The sequence below is a fragment of the Schistocerca cancellata genome, chromosome 2 (assembly GCF_023864275.1).
Source record: "Schistocerca cancellata isolate TAMUIC-IGC-003103 chromosome 2, iqSchCanc2.1, whole genome shotgun sequence".
NCBI lineage: Eukaryota > Metazoa > Arthropoda > Insecta > Orthoptera > Acrididae > Schistocerca > Schistocerca cancellata.
The window spans coordinates 695,401,401-695,424,346 of record NC_064627.1 but is presented as its reverse complement, the minus strand read 5'-3'; the positions used below and the strand labels follow the sequence as shown (position 1 = coordinate 695,424,346).

Genomic DNA, 22,946 nt, shown 5'->3' with positions numbered 1-22,946 from the left:
AGCTTTAAGCTCCAACAATTATGGTCCGTTGTGAGCTTTCGTAGAACCCATCGTGAGCACCTCGTTGAATATCCGAGAGTATCGATCATTGCAGACGTATTTACAATGTTGACCGACATACTGTGGAGCCAATTGTCGAGTTGTGATGCGCCTGTCGGCACGAATAATAGCTTCCGCACGATTCAGCATGTATGGAGAAGGGGCTGTGACAGGACGTTCCGAGCATGGCTGATCACTGAGCTCTTCAAATGGTTCAAATGGCTCTCAGCACTATGGGACTTTGTAAGTAGGCTGTTTAGGTTTTTATGTTGGTAACGCAACGTAGCGCTCTGTAAGAAAATCAGTGACTTTGCTGTGTGCAGTCTGCGGCTGATGTGCATTGTTGGAATATGTGCTATTGTAGTGTTGGGCAGTTGGATGTGAACAGCGCGTAGCGTTGCGCAGTTGGAGGTGAGCCGCCAGCAGTGGTGGATGTGGGAAGAGAGATGGCAGAGTTTTGAGAGCGGGCGATCTGGACGTGTGTCCGTCAGAAAAACGAAATTTGTAAGACTGGATGTCATGAACTGATATTCTTTTGAACACTATTACCGTAAATACATTGTTTGTTCTCCATCAAAATCTTTCATTTGCTAAGTATGCCTATCAGTAGTTAGTGCCTTCAGTAGTTAGAATCTTTTATAGCTGGCAGTATTGGCGCTAGCTGTATTGCAGTAGTTCGAGTAACGAAGATTTTTGTGAGGTAAGTGATTCATGAAAGGTATAGGTTATTGTTAGTCAGGACCATTGTTTTGTAGGGATTATTGAAAGTCAGATTGCGTTGCGCTAAAAATATTGTGTGTCATTTTAGTGCTGATCAGAATAAGTAAAGAGAGAAATGTCTGAGTACGTTCAGTTTTGCTCAGCTGTTTGAAAATCAAATAACGTAAGAGGTTTACCAGGACAGTCATTTTATAATTTTTCTAAGGGGATGTTTCAACTTAACATCTGAGGTCATCTGTCCTCTAATTAGAACTACTTAAACCTAGCTGACCTAAGGACATCACACACATCCATGCCCGAGGCAGGATTCGAACCTGTGACCGCAGCGGTCGCGCGGTTCCAGACTGAAGCGCCTAGAACCGCTCGGCCACAGAGGCCGGCCATGGAGTTCTGCATTTCCCGAGTTACAGCCTGTAACTTTCTTTATCCATTGTCCAATTGTACTCCTATCAACTGCAGCATCGCCATACACTCCAGACAACGTTTATGGATTTTCACCACAGTTTCTTTTTTTGCAGACGAGAATTCAATAACAGTACACTGCTCGTAACGTGAGTCGCATGTAGACGCCATTTTTACGCTCTACTACGGCTCTGCCATCTGCCAGAACGTTTCCAAACTTCACCGGTCCACAGAACAAACATCAAATATGAAGTACGAAAAAGGACGTTTGTCTATGTGTATTAATAACTTTTTTTAAAAAAAATATGTTGGGGCTTTACTTGTTGAACGATCCCCGTATATCAACGCCCTTTATTTTGTGGTCCTATGCGATGTGAGTTTTTGTGATTTATTGCAATGGAGAGACCGTGTAAACCGTGAAATGTATTTTTCTTAAACTTTACTACAGTAAAGGGTTTATAATTCCACCGTTCCGACGCTTTTAGCAATTTTTCTGGCCAAACCTACTTCTGATAGTCGAATCGACGGAGGATTGGTTGTAGTATTTTAGGGTTAGTTATTAATACTGTTGAGACCCTTTGACACGTCATTCAAATATGAGAGAGGGTGAGGGGATGCATTAGCTGAAGATGGGCGATAAATGTGACAGCATAAGCGACAGGAAGAGTGGAAGGTAATCGTCGTATCGTCGAGGCGCCTGACCTTTGCCTGGAGCTGCGCATAACGGTTGGGAAAGCAGAAGGCCCGGGTTGGGCGATGAGACGACCTGCGTATTCCGCACACGCGAACGCAGGCGCTGGCTGAGTCACGGCGCGTGACGCACGCCGCCGATCGGCCATCGGCCACCGTGCGCGGCTCCCGCGCGCTCCGCTGCGCCATCTTGCCGAGCACGCCTCACTGACGTGAGCACAATGTCCTCAGCATGCCTATTAGTCATTCACACAATGCATAATCAAGCAAGATGTCAAATAAAGTCTGAACACTGTACTAGAATCATCTGTACTCATGCCATGTGCCTCAAGGGTAATCTAACACGCACGCACACACACCCACCCACCCACACAAACACACACATACACACACACACACACACACACATTAGCCAGTGCAAGATATACGCTTAATCGCAGGAGTTACACCATTAACAGCCTGCCGGACGCAACAAAAATGAAACGACAGCGTCTCCATGTCTGTACAAAATGTTGATTAACATTTCATCCTTTCGCCAAATTGTATTCAGTGTAGTGAAAAGCCATTCCTACAAAGGAAGAATGGCGTGAGTTCGTTATAGGTATTGGGCGCTTCTAACGCCACTGGAAATTCTGACGTGGAGATCGCAACACAGTATTCCCGGAGGACGTACAAGTGGAGTTGCCGCCACCTTTCGAACTTCGAGAAAGGTCAAATCAGTATCATGAGGGACACCCCAGCATCATACTGACCGATCGCACCAAACCGTTGGCTGTAGTGCAATCATTGTATAACGGGTGCTGACCAAATGGCATTGAGCGTTCAGCAAGGAGTCACGCCTCTATTTCAGGCGGTCAGATCGACACCAACGCGTCCGTAGACGACCTGGTGAAACGTCACAGAAAGCAATTCCCGTTCCTCTTCAGTTCCTGCAATCGTGCTGTGGGGAGCTACTCAACGGCCCAAAACAGGACTGCTTTGGTAATGGTGGAAACGAAACTGAATGCTAGTCAGTATCTGGCAGAGTAATCGTTCCCGTGGCGGGTCGCACCTCATCCCAATGTGAATGAAGAAGATCAGCTATGAATGGAATGAAAGTTTAACCATCTAACATCTGTTACATTATGAACATCTCCACAAAGGTTGATAAAATCGGACTTGTGGTTTCAGTACATTAATGTAAGCTGCAGAGATAATTCTAGCCCTAAGAAGTTACATATTGTCTCTGGATGATAGTAGTGTCCGACTGCAGACAGTCTGTGTATTCTGATACTCTTTAAGATACGGCCATTCTTCAGCAAACTAATAGTACAGGATAACAATAAAACAGCGCCAGCAAACCAACGAGATATCAAGCTTGTAGATGTCCGAAGAGGAGTTGTAGGAGATTAGTGCAGTGCAGATTGGATTTAACGTTCATCGGTCACAATACGTTTGATTTACTAGGCCAACGTTTGTTTGTTTAGGATCCCGTGTCTGCTTTGGTAAAAACGGAACCCTTATAGGATCGATTTGTCGTTCGTTCGTCTGCCTGTCCGACTGTTTGGACCTCCTTTTGTCAGAAACGGGTACACGTATCAAGTTGAAAATTATATCACGCACTGAGTGAAGCCTATGGTATCTTGGCGATGTACAAAATTGAAGCTTTTAAGTCAATCCAGTCCAAAGATAAGGCCATTTACATTACATATTTTGATATTCTCAAATTCACTCGTCAAAACCATAGGGTACTTCCTGTTGGCCTAGAATCATTAAATTTGGGAGGAAGCAAGGCTTCACAGTACAAGCAAAGGAAAAAATGCGAAAACTGTAAATCTCTAATTAAGTAACACAAAAAAGATTTCCTTTCTAGTTTGTTATCCGACATCAAACTTGAAATTAAAAAATCTGTATTTCTACATTCATGCTGGCTGGGTCGTAACGGCAAAAACCGAAATGACTTTATAGTGCATATGACGCTCAAATGACATAGCTACGTGCAGTAATCGCTCTTGGGTACCTGATGATGGATGAATTCCGAAACACGTCGTATTAGCAATAAAGTCATTCCTTGCCTGATGTTTGACTTTTACCGTCGCGATCCGGTCAGCCTGAACGGAGAACTACCGATTATTATTATAACAGTCCGCTGCCAAATTTATATTACTGAAATTATAACGTTCTCGAAAATTTTGGAATCCCTGGGACGGATATCTTACCAGTATCAATGTCGATAGCAGGCAGTCTTGATTCTCGATTTCCGGAATGGATGAAATGTCTATATACATAATTAAGTTTACACGGAACGCTCAGTGCGCGGATCCTGTTCGCAAATGGCCATTTTTTTTTAATTTACTTTGCGAACACTTTCATGTAGAATAATGGGTGGAGCTCTCATGCTGCTTTGAGTACTTCCGCATCATTAAGATACAAGGTTTCACTGCATCAGCAAAGAGAAATGGAAACGTAATTTCATTGAGAAGTATAAGAAATGAGATGGCTTGGTAAGACTGAATAGGAGAGCAAAAAGGGAGAACTAGAAACTAACTCAGACTGTTTCATCAAAATTGATGAAATCACTACGACAATTTTTAAACACGCAAGAGTGTTCAACTTCAGAAGACAAAATTCTATTGCAGAAGCGTTTCGGAAATGTGATGCGAATTATGGATTTTGTAAATAACGGAGAATTGAAAAAAAGGTATCAACGGGACGATTCATTCATTAGTAATAATCCTGAACCATTATTAACAGACGAGACTGTATAGTTATTTCATAAGAGATTTATAGCAGATTGCAATTTCACAAAGATTTTACTTTGTGAAGACAGGCTACTTTACTCCGTCAGTATTAGACAATTGTTTTGAAAACTACATACCTACGCAGCCGCACTGCAAGCACAAAATCCATACTCTGTGAACCCCAATGAGAACTTTTAAACGTCACAGGGTTTGATTAGAGCAGTGTGGTGTGTTGGCTGCCAGGCTGCTTCAGCTTGATATGAACTGATAGGCTACTTTCAGCACTTCGGAAATTTACAACTGGTGAAATGACCTGCGAACGAGGAGGGGAATCAGTAAAGAAAGAGAAAATAAGTTTATATTTCAGTGAGAATAAAAGTGCGACATGCCTTACTTTACACAACTCTGAAAGAGTTACGGAAGAATGCGATTTCCGAGGATGCCGGCGTGATTGACGGACGGCGTATTTCAGGATGTGAATTCGAGTTGGTGAGTACATTGTTATAGGAAGTATTTCGTCGCCTGACGCCCTTACTATGTGCCTGTTCGAGTCCGTACAGCGAGCGCATTGCTTGCAGCATCTGATGAAGACGACGAGGCAAGTCGTTGAAAAATTGTACATACGGTCGTACACTTGGCTATGGGCGCGATGATGTACTTTTTAGAGATGAATAGCTTCTCAATTTCTGTAGATTTTCTAAACTAGAATGTGATTTTTTAACGTTTATATTAGACTGTGCGACGATCGATCGTTGCCGCAAAGCAACTCCCACAGTTTACATTGTAATATTATCCTGGACCAAAAACGTTAAAGACTCCTTGGATTCTGATAACACTGCGTCGCACGATAGAAAGGCGTGCTCTTTGACGATTTACATTATATCTTCTTTGGTGATGATAGGTCATTTACATTATACGCACTAGAGCTGTGAAAGATGCAATAGATGTGGCTGTTTAGGTTTTTATGTTGGTAACGCCACGAAGCGCTCTGTATGAAAATCACTGACTGCTCTGTGTGCAGTCTGTTGCTGGTTTGCATTGTTGGAATATTCTAGTGTTGGGCAGTTGGATGTGAACAGCGCGTAGCGTGCGCAGTTGGAGGTGAGCCGCCAGCAGTGGTGGATGTGGGGAGAGAGATGGCGGAGTTTTGAGAGCGGATGATCTGGACGTGTGTCTATCAGAGACAGTAAATTTGTAAGACTGGATGTCATGAACTGATATATATATTATGACTTTTGAACACTATTAAGGTAAATACATTGTTTGTTCTCTATCAAAATCTTTCATTTGCTAAGTATGCCTATCAGTAGTTAGTGCCTTCCGTAGTTAGAGTCTTTTATTTAGCTGGCAGTATTGGCGCTCGCTGTATTGCAGTAGTTCGAGTAACTAAGATTTTGTGAGGTAAGTGATTCATGAAAGGTATAGGTTATTGTTAATGAGGGCGATTCTTTTGTAGAGATTATTGAAAGTCAGATTGCGTTGCGCTAAAAATATTGTGTGTCAGTTTAGTGTTGATCAGAATAGGTAAAGAGCGAAATGTCTGAGTACGTTCAGTTCTGCTCAGCTGTTTGAAAATCAAATAACGTAAGAGGTTTATCAGCACAGTAATTCATAAATTTTTCTAAAGGGTACGTTTCAGATGTAACTTTTGGGAATGATACACCGTCTGACCAGCACCTGTAATTTCCAGCCATTTAGTGGGGAAAGGGGGAGGGGGCAGAGGGACTTCGTTCTCTGTCAAGTTTAACTGTGAAAGAGTTTCTATGGCTTTCACGATCTACTCCAACGGAACGAAGAGATAATTCTCTCATTAGGCCATGGCTAGTACCTAAATTCTTCTTTAAAGTTATTAAGGTTTGTAAAATTAAATAAGTTCCTATACTGAATTATTAGTATTATACCATTTTTTAAATATCAAAGTATTTCAACGTATACCGTTCTCATTTTCTTTCTCGTAACAAGCTTATACAGGTTGGTCAGAAACAGCCTGAAAAGCTTGCAAGGGTGCTGTAGCGTAGTTTCCGTTGTGAAACAACTTAAAGAAAAAAATTCGATGCGTCTCGCCTTTTCCAAGTTAATTAGCACTGAAGATAGCCAATCAAGCCGTTGTGTGCGCTAATTCAAAGACCCCTACCCCCAAAACGCTGTCGTCAAACGTGATCTTCGTTTGGTTTCCTAAAACTGAACAACAGAGAGGTACTAAAATTGGACATGGGACGGCAGTAAGGATCGAACACGAGCCAGAGGCTGAACAGTCTCATGCACTATCGTCTACGATATGAGAACAACTGACACTTCCTGTATATGGCGGGCCGCTTGAATTTGTGCACGCAAAGACCTAACTGGCTAACTTCAATACTAATTGACTGGAAAACGGTGCAGTGCGTTGAATTTTTTTCGTAACCATTATTTCTCAGCAAACACTTGCAACACTGTTACATGTTTTTCAGTCTGTTTTTCACCACCCTGCATATTTACTGAGTGTCCAACAAGCAACTCTCTGATTTTAAAACTCAATAGTATGAAAAGAAAGATCGATAGAAGGCTACACCAAACGGTACTGTCAAAAACTATAAGAATTTTATAGAGATGTTTCAAAGTGGTAGCTACAAACAGATGGCACAGCAATAGCAACACGTAGAGCCTACAAACAGTACTGCGAATCCTGCAGCGATCACTTCCACCACTGAAACGCGAAAAGAAGTTAACGTACAGAAGGAAACGGTTGAAATAATGTTTTCCACTGAAGAGTGTTTTTGGCATTGGAATATCAAAGGTGAGAAGACGGTATTACGGAAAGGCGCAGTTTTCAAACAAGGTTTAATATTTCGAAAGGGCCCATTGCGAAACTAATGCGCAAGTTCTAGGTGAAACTGTAAAGGGGGTTTGTGGCTAATGACCTAGCGGGGAATGTTGGCTGCACCCCAACTCCAGTTGATCCAGAAAATGTCGCCACAGTTCTACACTTATTCAGCAACATCCGAGGAAATACGTCGGAAGGGTTGCAGAAGAGACTGGTCTGAAGGGTTCCAGGGCGCATACAGTGCTCAAAAACTCTGTACACACGCTTGCGCTCAAAATCTAAAGCCGACAGGTCATACCAGTAACCGCTGTCTGCTCACATTGAGACCCAGATCCTCACAATAATTGATAATGAAGGATTTGATGTTCGCTGCACCTGTTCACATACTAAGCAGACTTCCACCTTAGTGTAGTGTCAAATAACCAAAAGTAGCGATTCTGGAGTTCCGAAAAATCCACATTTGTGTGAAGCGAAACCACGGAACTCTCCCAAAGTCACCGTGTGGGCTGTGATATGCAGCAGAGACATTATCGTTTCCTTTTTCATCCGAGAATCGATTACTAGTGAGCGGTACGTTGAAATTTTGAAACAGTTTGTCATCATACAGCAAGCGTTGAAGGATCGACCAGGCACAGAGTGGCACAAGGAAGATAGCGGCCGACCATACGAATATCATACCGAATTATCCCAGATTTACTGGCGCAGGCAGTCTATATGTTTCGCAACTGAAACCATTTCCGTTGAGCTACTACTAGGCGTAATGGCAAGTTCCTTTGTTCGTTTCCACCGCTCTACTATGGCCAATGGACGTTTTGCAAAGATTGTGTTGCGATTCCAAAGACGTTTTGCAGAAAACGAGTTTACTTAAGCATGCTAATGTGCAGCGTACAGTGCCATCGGTCAGCTGCATTTGTAACGACTATTTCGAAACTTCCGTTTATAATTCTTGTAGGTTACACAACAAATATACCGTTTGTTACCTTCTTCTATCGGTCTTTGTTTCCATGTTATTCAGTTTTAAAGTCGGGACGGCCTGTGTCTTGCGATTTGTTCTGTGAACTTGTGCCAGGGGTGTAAGCAGGACGCACGTGAGCTGGAGGTGGTGGTGGTGGGGTGGAAAGCGGGGAAAGGGGGGGGGGGGGCTGAAGACAGCTCTGTGGTGAGTGACGAAACACTTTTGAGATTTCACACACTATTACTTAACGTCGATTATATGTTCTGGCGTTCATCACACTGTCTTTTGGGGCAGGACGTGTGCTCGATTTTTGTTTTTAGTTGATACGGTTGAGTTCTCCGTTGGGCACAGAAGTCCAATAAATTAAATTTAAACACACAAGATTTGACATTCCAAAGTTCCACTACATCACTCAAGGTAAAAGCTGGGATGACCCCTATGACAGCAACTTGTCTTCCTGATTTAATTTTCTCCTAATTTTCGTGACTTCAAACACTAATTTCCCTTTTTATTGGACATACGGAAAACCATAGCACACACAAGTATGGGAGACAACGAAACATGAGGTGCCATTTTTTCAGAACAAATTTTTTCGTGGAAAGCTGTAGCTATATCCATTCAAAAAAGTGTTATCGTTTGTTGATCATACCGCTACGTCGTGTGTTAGCTTAAAATTCGTAGTCTTTTGAAACGTCACCCATTGCATCAAAACATACTTTATTAGTGATGTACGTATATTCGCAATGACATCTACATGAAACTTTCAATTACACCTCGAATGATGCATCTACCGTGACCTTGGGAGTTACAGTGATTGATTCTGTGGTGACCATAAGTAATGACGTGCGTTATCCCAGAGGTTTAGCTGCAAAGTTCCGTCGACATTCTTTTCCCCCTAAGAACGCAATTCCATAACACGGTGAGTTCACTGGTACACACAAACACGTACACTGAAGAGCCGAAGATACTGGTACACCTGCCTAATATCGTGTACCGCCCCCACGAGCGCGCAGAAGTACCAGAAAATGACGTGGCATGGACTCGTCTAATGTCTGAAGTAGTGCTAGAAGGAATTTACATCATGGATCGTGCAGAGCTGACCATAAATCCGTAAGAGTACGAAGTGGTGGAGAACTCTTCTGAACAGCACGTTGCAAGGCATCCCAGATATGCTCAATGATGTTCATATCTGGGGAGTTTGGTGACCAAAAGAACTGTTCAAATTCAGAAGAGTGTTCCTGGAGCCACTCTGTAGCAATTATGGACGTGTGGGGTGTCGCATTCTTCTGCTGGAATTACCCAAGTCCATCGGAATTCACAATGGACATGAATGGATTCAGGTAATCACTCAGGACGCTTACGTACGTGTCATTTGTCAGAGTGGTATCTAGAGGAATCAGGAGTCCATACACTCCAACTGAACACGCCACACACCATTACAGAGTCATCATCAGTTTGAACAGTCCCCTGCTGACATGCGGGGTCCATGGATTCATGAGGTTGTCTCCATACCCGTACACGTCCATCAGCTAGATACAATTTGAAACGAGACTCGTCCGAACCCGCCAACATGTTTCCAGCCATCAACAGTCCAACGTCGGTGTTGAATGGCCCAGGCGAGGCGTAAAACCTCGTGTTGTGCAGTCATCAAGAGTACACGAGTGGGCGTTCGGCTCCGAAAGTCCACGTCGATGATGTTTCGTTGAGTGGTCCGCACGCTGACACTTTTTGGTGACCCAGCATTGAAATCTGCAGTAATTTGCGGAGCGTTGCACTTCTGTCACGTTGAACGATTCTCTTCAGTCGTCATTGGTCCCGTTCTTGAAGTATATTTTTCCGTCCACAGCGATGTCGGAGATTTGATGTTTTACCAGATTCCTGATTTTCACGGTACACTCGTGAAATGGTCGTACGGGAATATCCCCACTTCATCGCTACCTCGAAGATGATATGTCCCATCGCTCGTGCGCCGACTATAACACCACGTTCAAGCTCACTTAACTCTTGATAACCTGCCATTGTAGCAGCAGTGACCGATCTAACAACTGCGCCAGACACTTGTCTTATATATAGGCGTTGCCGATCACAGCGACGCATTCTGCCTGTTCACGTCTCTTTGTATTTGAGTACGTATACCTATACCAGTTTTTTTGGCGCTTCAGTGTATATAAAATATTTTACAAACCCGCCTTTCCAGAAGAGTGCTGCACTGAATTAAGTACTGTTGGATAGCCATTTCTGCGGCTGTAATTGACCATTACACAACTTGAGAAGTTTCTGTCGTGTTACGAAATCTTTTGTGCAGAGCACATCTTCCAGATGTTTGTGTTGATGTCGAAGCCGTCCATGCCACGTTGCATGTTCAATCCAAACGTACATAATTGTCAAAATGGGCAACAATTCACACCACGGCGGGAAAATTTCTTTCAAGACAGCTAAGTATGAAAGTTATTCGCTGCGATTTTTACTGCAAGTGAAAGCAGTTACGCACTCTGCTGACGTAGAAGAGGTGAAATCACAGCAAACAGAAAACAGTGGCATGTTAGTATATTCACTGATCACACTTCGATTTATTAATAGAGTCATTTGCAACTGAAACGGAACAATAAATAAGGATTATTTTAAATATCTATGCAGCTGCTGAATCTCTCAAGGCGATTACGTCCACTATGGTAGAAATTTATGTGTTTCATTGTGGTCCATAGACTGTGAATGCACTAAATGTGTGAAACAATCAGACACTAATTTTCATTGACGTTAATGCAGTTACCTGGCCACATAACCGCGCGCGTTAGCAAGCTGATTCAGGAAGGCACGGCGGTCCCGGACCGAATGCGTTCGGCGGATCAACGAATGCCGGTGTGCCGGATAGTCTGGTTGTGGCTTGCCGGCTGTTTCACACATCCGACTAGGAGAAGACCGCAGCAGTAGCCACGTCCCACCTTAGTTGCACACTTCGAAAAGAATTATGACAACGTTGGCACACTTTCAAATGGGACAACACTAGAGGCAGACAGTTGGGGGTGTACAAACTCCGTACCGTGCAGAAAAGGGATGGCGCCAGGAAGGGCATCCAGCTATCCTCTTTCACTACCATTAGCATTTCCGATAATTAACGTGCCGACTTCGTGAAGATATGGAAATCAAGGCCAATAAATAGAAGAAGAGAGGAAAATAACCATTAAAGCAATTCATAAAACATTTGCGAATTTTTCTTGTTGTTAAAAGTAGACGTTCATGTAAACTAATAGAGTGATTTTTCATCATAAGTGTCTCTTTATACTATTCTCAGTGAATTCCTTATGTAACACAATTAGACTATTACATCTGCTGTTACACATTCCAGAGAAATTCGCTATGCTTCACATGTTTTCTCACTTAAGAGCTATTTCGTAACACAATACCCTCAAGCTTTTATCTCACAAACTAGTGACAGGACATATGAAAAGGTATTTAAGGTGGTGTCGTCACAGCTAAAGTTAATTTAACATTGTGTCGCTCGAAGAGTATTTGTGTCCATTACGTTAATATCTTAATTACTAGAGGAGCAGAGTCGTCTTGCTGCATCAACAACTTGCCCATCATCCAAAAAAGTGGTTCAAATGGCTCTGAGCACTATGGGACTCAACTGCTGTGGTCATAAGTCCCCTAGAACTTAGAACTACTTAAACCTAACTAACCTAAGGACAGCACACAACACCCAGCCATCACGAGGCAGAGAAAATCCCTGACCCCGCCGGGAATCGAACCCGGGAACCCGGTCGTGGGAAGCGAGAACGCTACCGCACGACCACGAGATGCGGGCGCCCATCATCCCATGTACTGTTTTCCGTGGAGTGCATTATTCTTCGGCCAAACGGATGGAAGTCGTAAGGTGTGAGATTCGGTGTTGACGGTACACTAGCAAGAAAAAAATGGTTCAAATGGCTCTGAGCACTATGGGACTTAACATCTGTGGTCATCAGTCCCCTAGAACTTAGAACTACTTAAACCTAACTAATCTAAGTGCATCACACACATCCATACCCGAGGCAAGATTCGAACCTGCGACCGTAGCGGTCACGCGGTTCCAGACTGAAGCGCCTAGAACCGCACGGTCACACCGGCCGACTGCACTAGCAAGAACTCTGGAGTTCTTGCTAGTGATCGAAAAGTTATTTACAATTATATAGAAATCACACTGCAATTATAAGAGTCGAAGATATGGAAGGGAGACAGTGGTTGAGAAAGGAGTGTGGCTTCTCCGTTATTATTCAATCCGCCGACTGAGAAGCAGGAAAAGAAATCAAAGACAAGTTTGGAAAGGTGATTCAAGTTCAAGCAGAAGAAATAAAAACTTTGAGGTTCTCGACGATATAGTAATTCTGTCATAGACAGCACAAGACTTGGAACAGCAGTTAAATGGAATTGATAGTTCTTGAAAAGAGATTATAAGACAAACATCAATGAAAGTAAGACAAGTGTAATGGGATCGAGCCTAATTAAATCAAGCGATCCTGGGAGAATTAGGTTAGGAAATGAGACACTAAAAGTAATAGACGAGTTACGCTATTTGGGCTACAAAATAACTGATGTTGACCTAAATAGACAGGATATAAAATGCAGAATTTCAATAGCAAGTGAAACATTACTGGAGAAGAAAATACAGTTAACATACACCGAAGCGCCAAAGAAACTGGTATAGTCATGCGTATTCAAATACAGAGATACGTAAACAGGCAGAATACGTTGCTGCGTTCGGCAACGCCTATATAAGGCAAGTGTCTGGCGCAGTTGTTAGATCGGTTACTGCTGCTACAATTCCAGGTTATCAAGATTTAAGTGAGTTTGAACGTCGTGTTATAGTCGGCGCACGGGCGATGGCACACAGCATCTTCGAGGTAGCGATGAAGTGGAGATTTTCCCGTACAACCATTTCACGAGTGTATATCGGACCGATTATTCCGTGACTGGACGTTGCACACCACGCAGTAAGCCGTTGAGGTTGAAGAGACTTCTCGATCGCGAAAGGCGGAATCTCAGTCCCCCAAATGCGCCAATTTTGATTATTGGCGAACCCATCCAAATGAAAGTAGGCTTCGTCGCTAAACCAAACCATGCAGCGCGTACTAGTTCCCATCACGCCCCGCGGCCAACCGTGTGGTCTGAACGTCCTAACGCAAAGCGTTCAGAAGTTATGACAATTTTATTTCATATAGTTCAATAACTGTCACCCTATAGGTTGCAGTAGTTACGAGGAGATGAAGTGGCATGGAGAACTCCATCAAAGCAGTCTGCGAACTGAAGGCTTCACACATCAACAGTAGCAGTACGTACATTACTGACACCTGGACATTACATGAGACATTAGACCCTTCCTCTCGTTCTTACATTAACATGAAACATCTGGTTAAAGTACTTACGTGTAATTACTTCTCACAACGCATTTGGGATATTCCCATTCGGATACCGATTCGGATTGCAGTCGTTATTTAGACTGGATATTCTCTTGTTGGAAATAGCGCAAAGAGCATCTCTGATTATGTCTGCGGGGTAGCACGGTTGTCAATATAACTTGGACGCAGTGTGGGAGCTTGGGGCCTACCTGTGGCGCGCCCTGCCCTGCTGGGCTGCCCGTTGAGTCAGCTCGCTTCAGCCGCCGCTCAGCTGACCTCGGCTACTGGCGGCAGAGTCAGCGTCGTCCACGCACGTCTCGCTCAGCGAACGCAGATGTGGCAGAGACGGTGTTGACGTCAGTAGTAGAGGAGTCCTGTGAAGGATATAAACCACAACATATATGTTGTCATGCATATTAACAATGATCCGATGCTGAAAGAATACAGTAAAACATGGAATAGTGAACTGACAGGCGTAAACAAAAACTACGTTGACTGAAACATGTATTGCCACTTAGTGTCATATGGCTGCGGTGTTAACGTACACTGCTCTAGAAAACGTCGATATACACTGAAGAGCCAAAGAAACTGGTATACCTACCTAATATCGTGTAGGGCCCCCGCTCCCCGCTAGAGCGCAAAAGGCCCCAACACGATGTGGCATGGACTCGGCTAATGTCTGAAGTAGTGTCGAGGGAACTGACACCACGAATCCTGCAGGGCTGTCCATAAATCCGTATGAGTACGAAGAGGTGTAAATCTCTTCTGAATAGCACCTTGTAATGCAGCTCAGATATGCTCAATAATGTTCATATCTGGGGAGTTTCGTAGCCGGCGGAAGTGTTTAAACTCAGAAGAGTGTTCCTGGAGCCACTCTGTGGCAATTCTGGATGTGTCGGTTGCCGCATTGTCCAGTTAGAATTGCCCAAGTCCGTCGTAATGCACAATGGACATGAATGGATTCAGGCGATTACACAGGATGCTTACGTACGTGTCACCTGTCAAAGTCGTATCTAGAGGTATCAGAGGTCCCATATTACTCCAACTGCACACGGCGCACACCATTACAGAGTCTTCACCAGTTTGAACTGACCCCTGGAGACAAGCGTCCGACCAGGTAACATGTTTCTAGTCATCAACAGCCCAATGAGGGTGTTGACGGGCCCAGGCGAGGCGTAAACCTTTGTGTCGTGCAATCATCAAGGGTGCACGAATGCGCCTTCGGCTCCGAAAGCTCATATCGATGACGTTCCGTTGAATGGTTCGCACGGTGACTCTTGTTGATGACCCAGCATTGAAATCTGCAACAATTTTCGGAAGGATTGCACTTCTGTCACGTAGAACGATTCTCTTCAGTCATCGTTGGTCCCGTTCTTGAAGTATCTTTTGTCACCGCAGCTATATCGGAGATTTGATATTTTGCCGGATTCCTGATGTTCACGGTACACCGTAAAATTCGTACAGGAGAATCCCTACTTGGTTGCTGTCTTGGAGATGCTGTGTCCCATCGCTCGTGCGCCGACTATAACACGACGTTCAAACTCACTTAAATCTTGATAACCTGCAATTGTAGCATCAGCAACAGATCTAACAACTGCGCCAGACACTTGTCTTACAAAGGCGTCGCCAACAGAAGCGCCGTATTCTGCCTGTTTACACATTTCTGTATTTGAATACGCATGCCTATACCAGTTTCTTTGGCGCTTCAATGTGGTTCTTATACTCTGTGCCTCGTTCCTTCTGTCCAACAGTTACGTAAATAGTAGGGGTTCCCTGCTGAGTACTTGCGGACGAGGAACTAAATGCTAGAATTAAATATTTAATTTCTTATTGAAATAAACAACTTACACCACGCAGCAACAGTTGAAGCAAGTAGAAACCGCCCAAAGTAACGACCACCAGCATTCACAACTTAGTTCAAAGTATTCTTCGGAAACTCTGCTGCCAGTTTCAGTGTATTTAAAGGACGCCACCAAAAACAGCTGCATAATGTATATGCATTTACATACAGCCTGTTTAGATCAAGCGGTTATCCTCAGGTCACTTAGTGACATTACATCACGTTAAACGGTCCTTGCTGTCAGAAGTGTAATCATTTGTACCTGCTTCAGACATGTACTTATCATGATATACCTTTTTCATAGTCAGCACAAAAACCAGTGTGTCAGCGAACTGTCTGGACAGGGTAATATTCTAAACTTTGAATCCGCTCATGTTGGTTTTGCTTACGAGTAAATGCTTTCCAGAGCGATATATTCACTTCTCACATCAGCGACGATAATCTTTCCGTGTAGTTTCGCCAGAGACTGTTGTTTCATGATAGTACTTTTCGGTTGGGGTGCTATCTTAGAGCAGTTATATCGCTCCTTCCGTTTTCTGCTTTTGTCTGACGGAGACGAGATAGTTGTCTTTCCTTATATGGACCCAATACAAGAAGGAATATATATATATATATATATATATATATATATATATATATATATATATATATATATATAATGGTGTATCTACTAAGAGTCCTCAGGCGCCGTTTCCCATTTTCTCTGGTGTTTCGGCATATATTTGCAATTTTGTTTCTGCAATGTCTAACTGGTGTCAGCCCAAACATTCATCACATATTTCATGTGACACCCAGTGCCGACGGAAAATGTCGGTTTGTCTCCTGTAGTGACTGACAATTCGCAATTTTTTACAAACACAACTTTTATTTACGTACGTTTACAAGGTTGATGACTGAACAACAATCTAAAGGTAACAATAACGATGCCAGTAAAAGCCTCCTAATTGAGGCAAACAAAAGTTCACTTCTGATTTTCCACAAAGGCATGTGGTAACACACACATACTAGTGAAAGTCCAATTCAGAGACGAAGACGTAATCTTCAGCGGTCGAAGTCCACAAGGTCGGCATCTGGAGTGACCTGAACCTCAGGGCTGGTTCTAGCCCCTAAATAGCTGTGTTCAGCCAATAAGCTTTCGGCATAGTGATACTTTCTGCAGGCCGTGGCTCAAGTTCCCCCTGCAGGAAGTAGTGCTCGGAATGTCTTTTTCCATTACCTTGTTTGTAAATAACTGGTGTTTACCAAGGAGTTTTTGGTACGCCTTGGACATAGACAACGCTGTCCACTGTGGTGTAATATGGGTTGTCGGCCCTCAGGGGCTACCTTGGGTCCGGCATAAGAGTTTCCCATTATAAACAAAGTAGTATTTAAAGCAGTTTTTACTTGCCCATTCGATAGAGCGGTCTCAAATTGGTATGGTGAGGCACTCATGTTATCGATATGTGTTGACAGAGACAATAAAATATGAAGAATAACCTGTGCTCTAGCAGCGGCAGTACCGCCCTTGGCCGTGCTTACTGCTACCGCCAGACAGCAGCGCTGCTCAGTTGCTGCTGGAGTATTGGTTGTTACACATGTCTTACTGTCCCTGTTAACACACGCCGATAAAAAGAATGCTAAACTAGATTAAACTGGGACCGCTCTATAGTATGGGCACGTCAAACTCTGCTTTAACAGTAATTTTCTTACTAACGGAAAACAGTTCTTTTATTTCAATAACATTGGCGCTCACATGAGAGATTTGATGGGTAATATTTGTTTGGGCTGACTCCAGCGGCACACTGAAGAAACGAAACTGTAAACATATGCCAAAACGCCAGAGAAAATGCACCTGGCGTCTCCCAGGTGGGACATCGGTAATGTACACATACAGGATGTTTGAAAGACTTCACGAAAAACGTCTAGGGGTGAGGATTAACTTTTGTTAGAGACAAAATGTTCGCTGCAGCCTCGCTATGATGGTAGGGGTCGTTGAAGACTGGTCACCACCATGGGAGGCGGTAGGGCGGCGTCACCCTATGGCGTTTATATGTAATGTGTGTTGCATATAATTCAGTCATCTGCTCCCTATAAAAACCGTAAGTCATGCAAGATTGGAGTTCCTGATTCGCTTCTAAACTACCTTTCTCCGCTTAGAGACTCTCATTGTTTTCTTGTTGAAAATCTTCTATCAGATTACTAGGGTAGATATTATGCTGCGTACTTCGTTAGTAGAGCCTGCCAATAAGGTGAAGTCCAGAGCCAGCAAATAGTAAAGGAAGGATAGTGTCTCTGGAGAGCGACTACGAACATTTTGCCTCGAACAGAAGTTGTTCCCCATGATTGTGATCTACAACTCCTAGACGTTTGTCTCAAAGACGAAACATCAATACATAAATATTCTATTACGCTACATTTCGAATTGTAATTTTTCCTCCGAATAATATCCATTTCAAACTTTTAGGCCTAGTATTTGTAGCACACCCTATGTGTATAAGATCTTCCACAAAAAGATGCAATTTCGATGTTACAAGTGTTTACATCTCGCAATGCCCGTAGCTCATCTTCATCGACTCGCAAGTCTTCGAAGTAGCGTCAAGTAGAAAGACATCAGAAGGCCATTTGGGGTCTCCCGCTCAATAATGCCGTTTCTCAGGAGTGCCAGTCCTGCAGAACTTCTGTGAAATTTGGAAAGTAGGAAGATAGGATACGAGGTACTGGCGGAAAGAAAGCAGTGAGATCGGATCGTGATTCGTGCTTGGGTTGCTCAGTCGGGAGACCACTTGCTCGCGAAAGGCAATGGTTTCGAGTTCGAATCGCGGTCCGGCACACAGTTTTAATCTGGCAGGAAGTTCCAATGCCATACATCTTGCGATTCTGCCGAAGTAGCGGACGGCTGCTGTGATCAGAATTTCTACGAGTGGATATTTCTCTTGCTCTATTGGGATGTCGTAAATTAAATATTAAGGAAAAATCTGGATCATAGTTACCCTGTAAATATGCCAAAGTGGAGAACCATATGGACAGACCATCTCAAGCCGTCAGGCTCGATGCGAAGATTTCGTCGAGATAGTGGACAGGATATGCCAAACTTAATGGCGTGCAATCATGTTATGCCATTAGAAAGCAGGACTATGTATAAACTGCGCAATCATGTTTCTTGGACTACTTGCTGCCGACACCCCTGCGTCATCCTCTGCGAACGCTGTCACGGTCGACACAACAGTGGGACAAGAGGTTATTACGCCACTCTCCCAGAAATTAGTGTCAGCTTTTCCAAACCAGAGCCACTACGTGCTCTTCAAGTTGGTCCTCAACGTCCTCATGAGACGAAGTGCATCCTGTACCTGTCGTCGCACCAAGTAGAATCCTTGATAGTTTCTAGAATCAATTAGGTCCCCCATGAGACAATCAGTCAGCCATCTCTGTTACTAGGTACGAACACACAATCGATTTTGTTTTGGTTCTAACACGGCGAATACGCTTCCATATTCATTACATAATCTACGAAAAGCCCATTGAAACAGCTACAGTTTTGCTGCAAGAATTTAAAGTAATTAATTACATTCGAAAGTACTGCAACGATGTCACACTGAATGCAGCGTACACAAATTGGCTCCGTAAGCACTGAAATGCGTAGAGGAAAAACTTATGTTGTGAGTCGGGAGTCAATTACGGAATTCAACAAAATGGTGAGAATCTAATTATTTTGACATTTTCTGGTACATACAGAACGGAGATTCCATTGCTGTCAAAGGATGTATTACAGTTTATTAGCCTTATGTCAAAAGAACGTGTATTTTTCTTATCGTCACTGAAGAAACAAGGAAGGTTAATGTTGAATATATTTTCTACATAAAGATCGTCAGAAACGTAACATCTGTGTGCAGTCGAGGTGGCGAGGAGAAAGATAATAGGCCACGGCCTTTTTGAAGTAAGCGTTCTCCTGATATTCGCTTGTAGTGATGTAAGCAAACAATAGAATTTCAGAATGGCTGGAGTAAAAGAAAAAACGTGGTGCAGCTGTATGGACGTACAGTCGGCTCACGTTATTGTCATAATTACTTTTGTATTTGCGGCTAAGTAGATAAGTATCTACATCCACGTCACCTCTACACACATACGTACTCCGCAAGACACCATACAGTCCGTGGCGGACGGTACCCTGCACCACAACTGGACATTTCCTTTCCTGTTCCACTTGTAAACAGAGTGGGGGAAAAACGACCGTCTATATGCCTCCCTACCAGCCCTAATCTCTCTTTTCTTATCTTCGTGTGTGTGTGTGTGTGTGTGTGTGTGTGTGTGGTTTGAGGTTTTCGGGCGCTAAACAGCATGGTCATCAGCGGCCAAACGCATAGAAACAGGAACACATGCGGTGAAGGGACGAAGACGGACAGCGAACAAGGAGAACGGCTAAAAGACACAGACCTGACGCATTTCCAAATCCTCGTAGTTCTTACCTGAAATGTACGTCGGTACCAGTAGAGTCGCTCTGCAGTCAGCTTCAAATGCCGATTCTCTAATTTTTTCAGCAGTGTTTCTCGAAAGAACGTCGCCTTCCATCCACAGATTCCCATTTGTGTTTCCGTAGCATCTCTGTAATTCTTATATTTTGATCGAACCTACCGGTAAAAAATCTAGCAGCCTGGCGCTGAACTGCTTCGCTATCTCCCTTTAATTCGACCTCGTCCGGTTCCCAAACACTGAGCAGTATTCTATAATAGCTCGCACAAGCGTCCTGAAAGCATTCTCCATTATAGAAGACCAGCACTTCCTAAAATTCTCCCAATAAATCGAAGCTGACAATTTGCCTTTCCTACCACAACCCTCACGTGCTCGTTCTATTTCATATCGCTTTGCAACGTCACGCCTACGTATTAGCCGACGAGACTGTGTCAAGCAATGCACTATTGGTGCCGTATTCGAACATTACAGGTTTGTTTCTCCTACTCATCTACATTACCTTACATTTTTCTACATCTAGAACCAGCTGTTATTCATCACAACAATAGAAGTTTTGTCTAAGACATCCTATATCCTCATACAGTCACTCAACGACCAAGAGCTGTAGCATCCGTTAAAATACATAAATATTATACAATGTGTGTACGTAAGTTTATATGTATGTATGTGTGTACGTATGTTTCATATCTCCTCCTAAACTACTGAGCCGATTTCAGCCAAAACTGGTATACACATCACTTACTGTTTCTAAAGAATCGCTGTGGGGTTAAAAGGGTTAAAAACCACTTACCTGTCAAAGGGGTAAGGGTTGGCGTTGAAAAAGAAACGTAGCTCACAAACGCGCAAATAGCCACTTTATAGACATTCAGTGTTTGGGAGTGAGAGCACTTAATGACTTACAACACACTTTAAACATCATTTCAAACCTTTACGAAACTGTTTCTCGGTGACAACACAAACAAAATTTTGAAAGGAAAAAAGTTTATCGCTTAGTACATTTTCACTGTTCATGCAGTAAAACTGTACCATCAGGCATGCTGTCTTAAGTTATTACTTTTTTTACTACTAACTTTATTCGCGACACATGTTGCAGACAGCATTCACGCATACCACTGAATGTACCAGCAAAATTATATCACTGTATTAGGTATTGTTCATTTGATACGTCATAAACAGTGAGATGCGTGAAAAACTACCGCATCGTGCATCACGTTTAAACTATTACTTGTTTGCTACGAACTTCATTCGCATCACGTTTTGCAGATGGTATCCTCACATTCCGCTGAACGTACCTACAAAAATTTATAACTGTACGACACATAGTTCAGGAGATATGGTGTCGTAAATAATGGGCTGTGTACAAACTAAACTGCAGGGCGAATTTCGATACAGATACAAGTGAAATATGTGTGCAAATATGTGTAAAACATATCATATATGTGTGACATGAGCGTACAAAGGCAAGGCCACAGATAGGAAGTTCCTCCTAAACCCCAAGATCAATGTCAAGCAAATGTATTATACATCTCGCTACCTGTAAAGAAATATTGTGGGGTAAGAACCAGGAACTTCCTATTGGGGTAGGGGTGATAATGCGGAAAGACAAGGATGGACAGGCAGAGAGGGGAAAGGAGGAGATGGAGGCAGATGAGGTTGAGGAGGAGACGTATAGAGAGAGGAGGAGGGGGAAATTGACAGAGAAATGGAAGATAAGGAGATGATGAGACAGGGAGAAGAGGAGGAGACCAACAGAGAACGGAAAGAGGAGAAGAAGTGGGCAGTTAGAGAGGGGGAGGAGGAGATGGACAGAGAGGGAGAGGGAACGATCAGAGGGGAGGAAGAGAACGGGAGGTGGGAATGAACAGAGAAACGGAAGAGGAGGAGAGAGACAGAGGGAACAGGATAGATGGACATAGGGAGAGGAGAGGAGTAAATGGGTAGAGGGAGGATAGAGGAGACAATGGCCATAGAGAGAGAATAATGAAGAAGATAGAGAGGTAACAGAGATAAACAGTGGTAGTGGGAGAAGATGGACAGGGAGAGGAGGGAGAGGGTGATGAACAGAGAAGGGGAGGAGGAGATGGATAGAGAGAGGGAGAGGAGGAGACGGGGAGGCAGAGGGAGTGGAAATGGGACACTGAGTGGGGGCAGAGTAGGTGGACTGAGAGAGGGGGTGGAGGAGAAAGAAGTGGGGAGTAGGAGCAGATGGAGAGAGAGGGGAAATAGGAGATGAAATAGTAGAAGGTAAGAATAAATACATAGAGCAATGCCAGGTATTCAGCCAGTAAATAAATTAAATATTAAGTATTATCATTGTTACTATTGTTTAGTTTATGTTTAATTTTAAACTGCACTTCAGGTCCAAAGTCCTGCTGACATGTGAGGGTAACAATGCAAAATACCTCTATAATACCTCTGACATAGCAGCAGAGAAAATCAGTAGTATGAGACACCACTTAATATTGGCTATAGACACTTAAACATACAACTCCAAGATTAATAACAATAGTGGATGACCTACGGTTCACTCTTTCTCTCTCTCTCTCACACACACACGCACACACGCGCACAACACACACACACACACACACACACACACACACACACACACACACACACAAAACGACCATTTCGCTCCAGATAAATTCACAGCCTACAATGGACAATGTTATCTTTTACACTGTAGTATCACCTTTGACAAGGCTCTGAGCGCTATGGGACTTAACTTCTGAGGTCATCAGTCCCCTAGAACTAACCTAAGGACATCACACACGTCCATGCCCGAGGCAGGATTCGAACCTGCGACCGTAGCGGTCGCGCGGTTCCAGACTGTGGTGCCTAGAACCGCTCGCCCACTCCGGCCGGCCTTTGACAAGGATTACACTTTTTAGTACAGAGATAATTTAATTAATCAACGAATTTCCATAAATCTGCATCGAGAATGGTGATGGACACT

General features: G+C 43.4%; 1 long non-coding RNA gene across 1 annotated transcript in view; it reads right to left on the bottom strand.

Moving 5' to 3' along the window:
- The window catches only part of LOC126147902 (uncharacterized), a 297,732-nt gene that overhangs the window by 121,359 nt on the left and 153,427 nt on the right, over positions 1-22,946 (bottom strand). Inside the window, exon 3 of the long non-coding RNA XR_007530360.1 lies at positions 13,914-14,078. This is a non-coding gene — a long non-coding RNA (uncharacterized LOC126147902). The remainder of the gene's footprint in view (positions 1-13,913; positions 14,079-22,946) is intronic.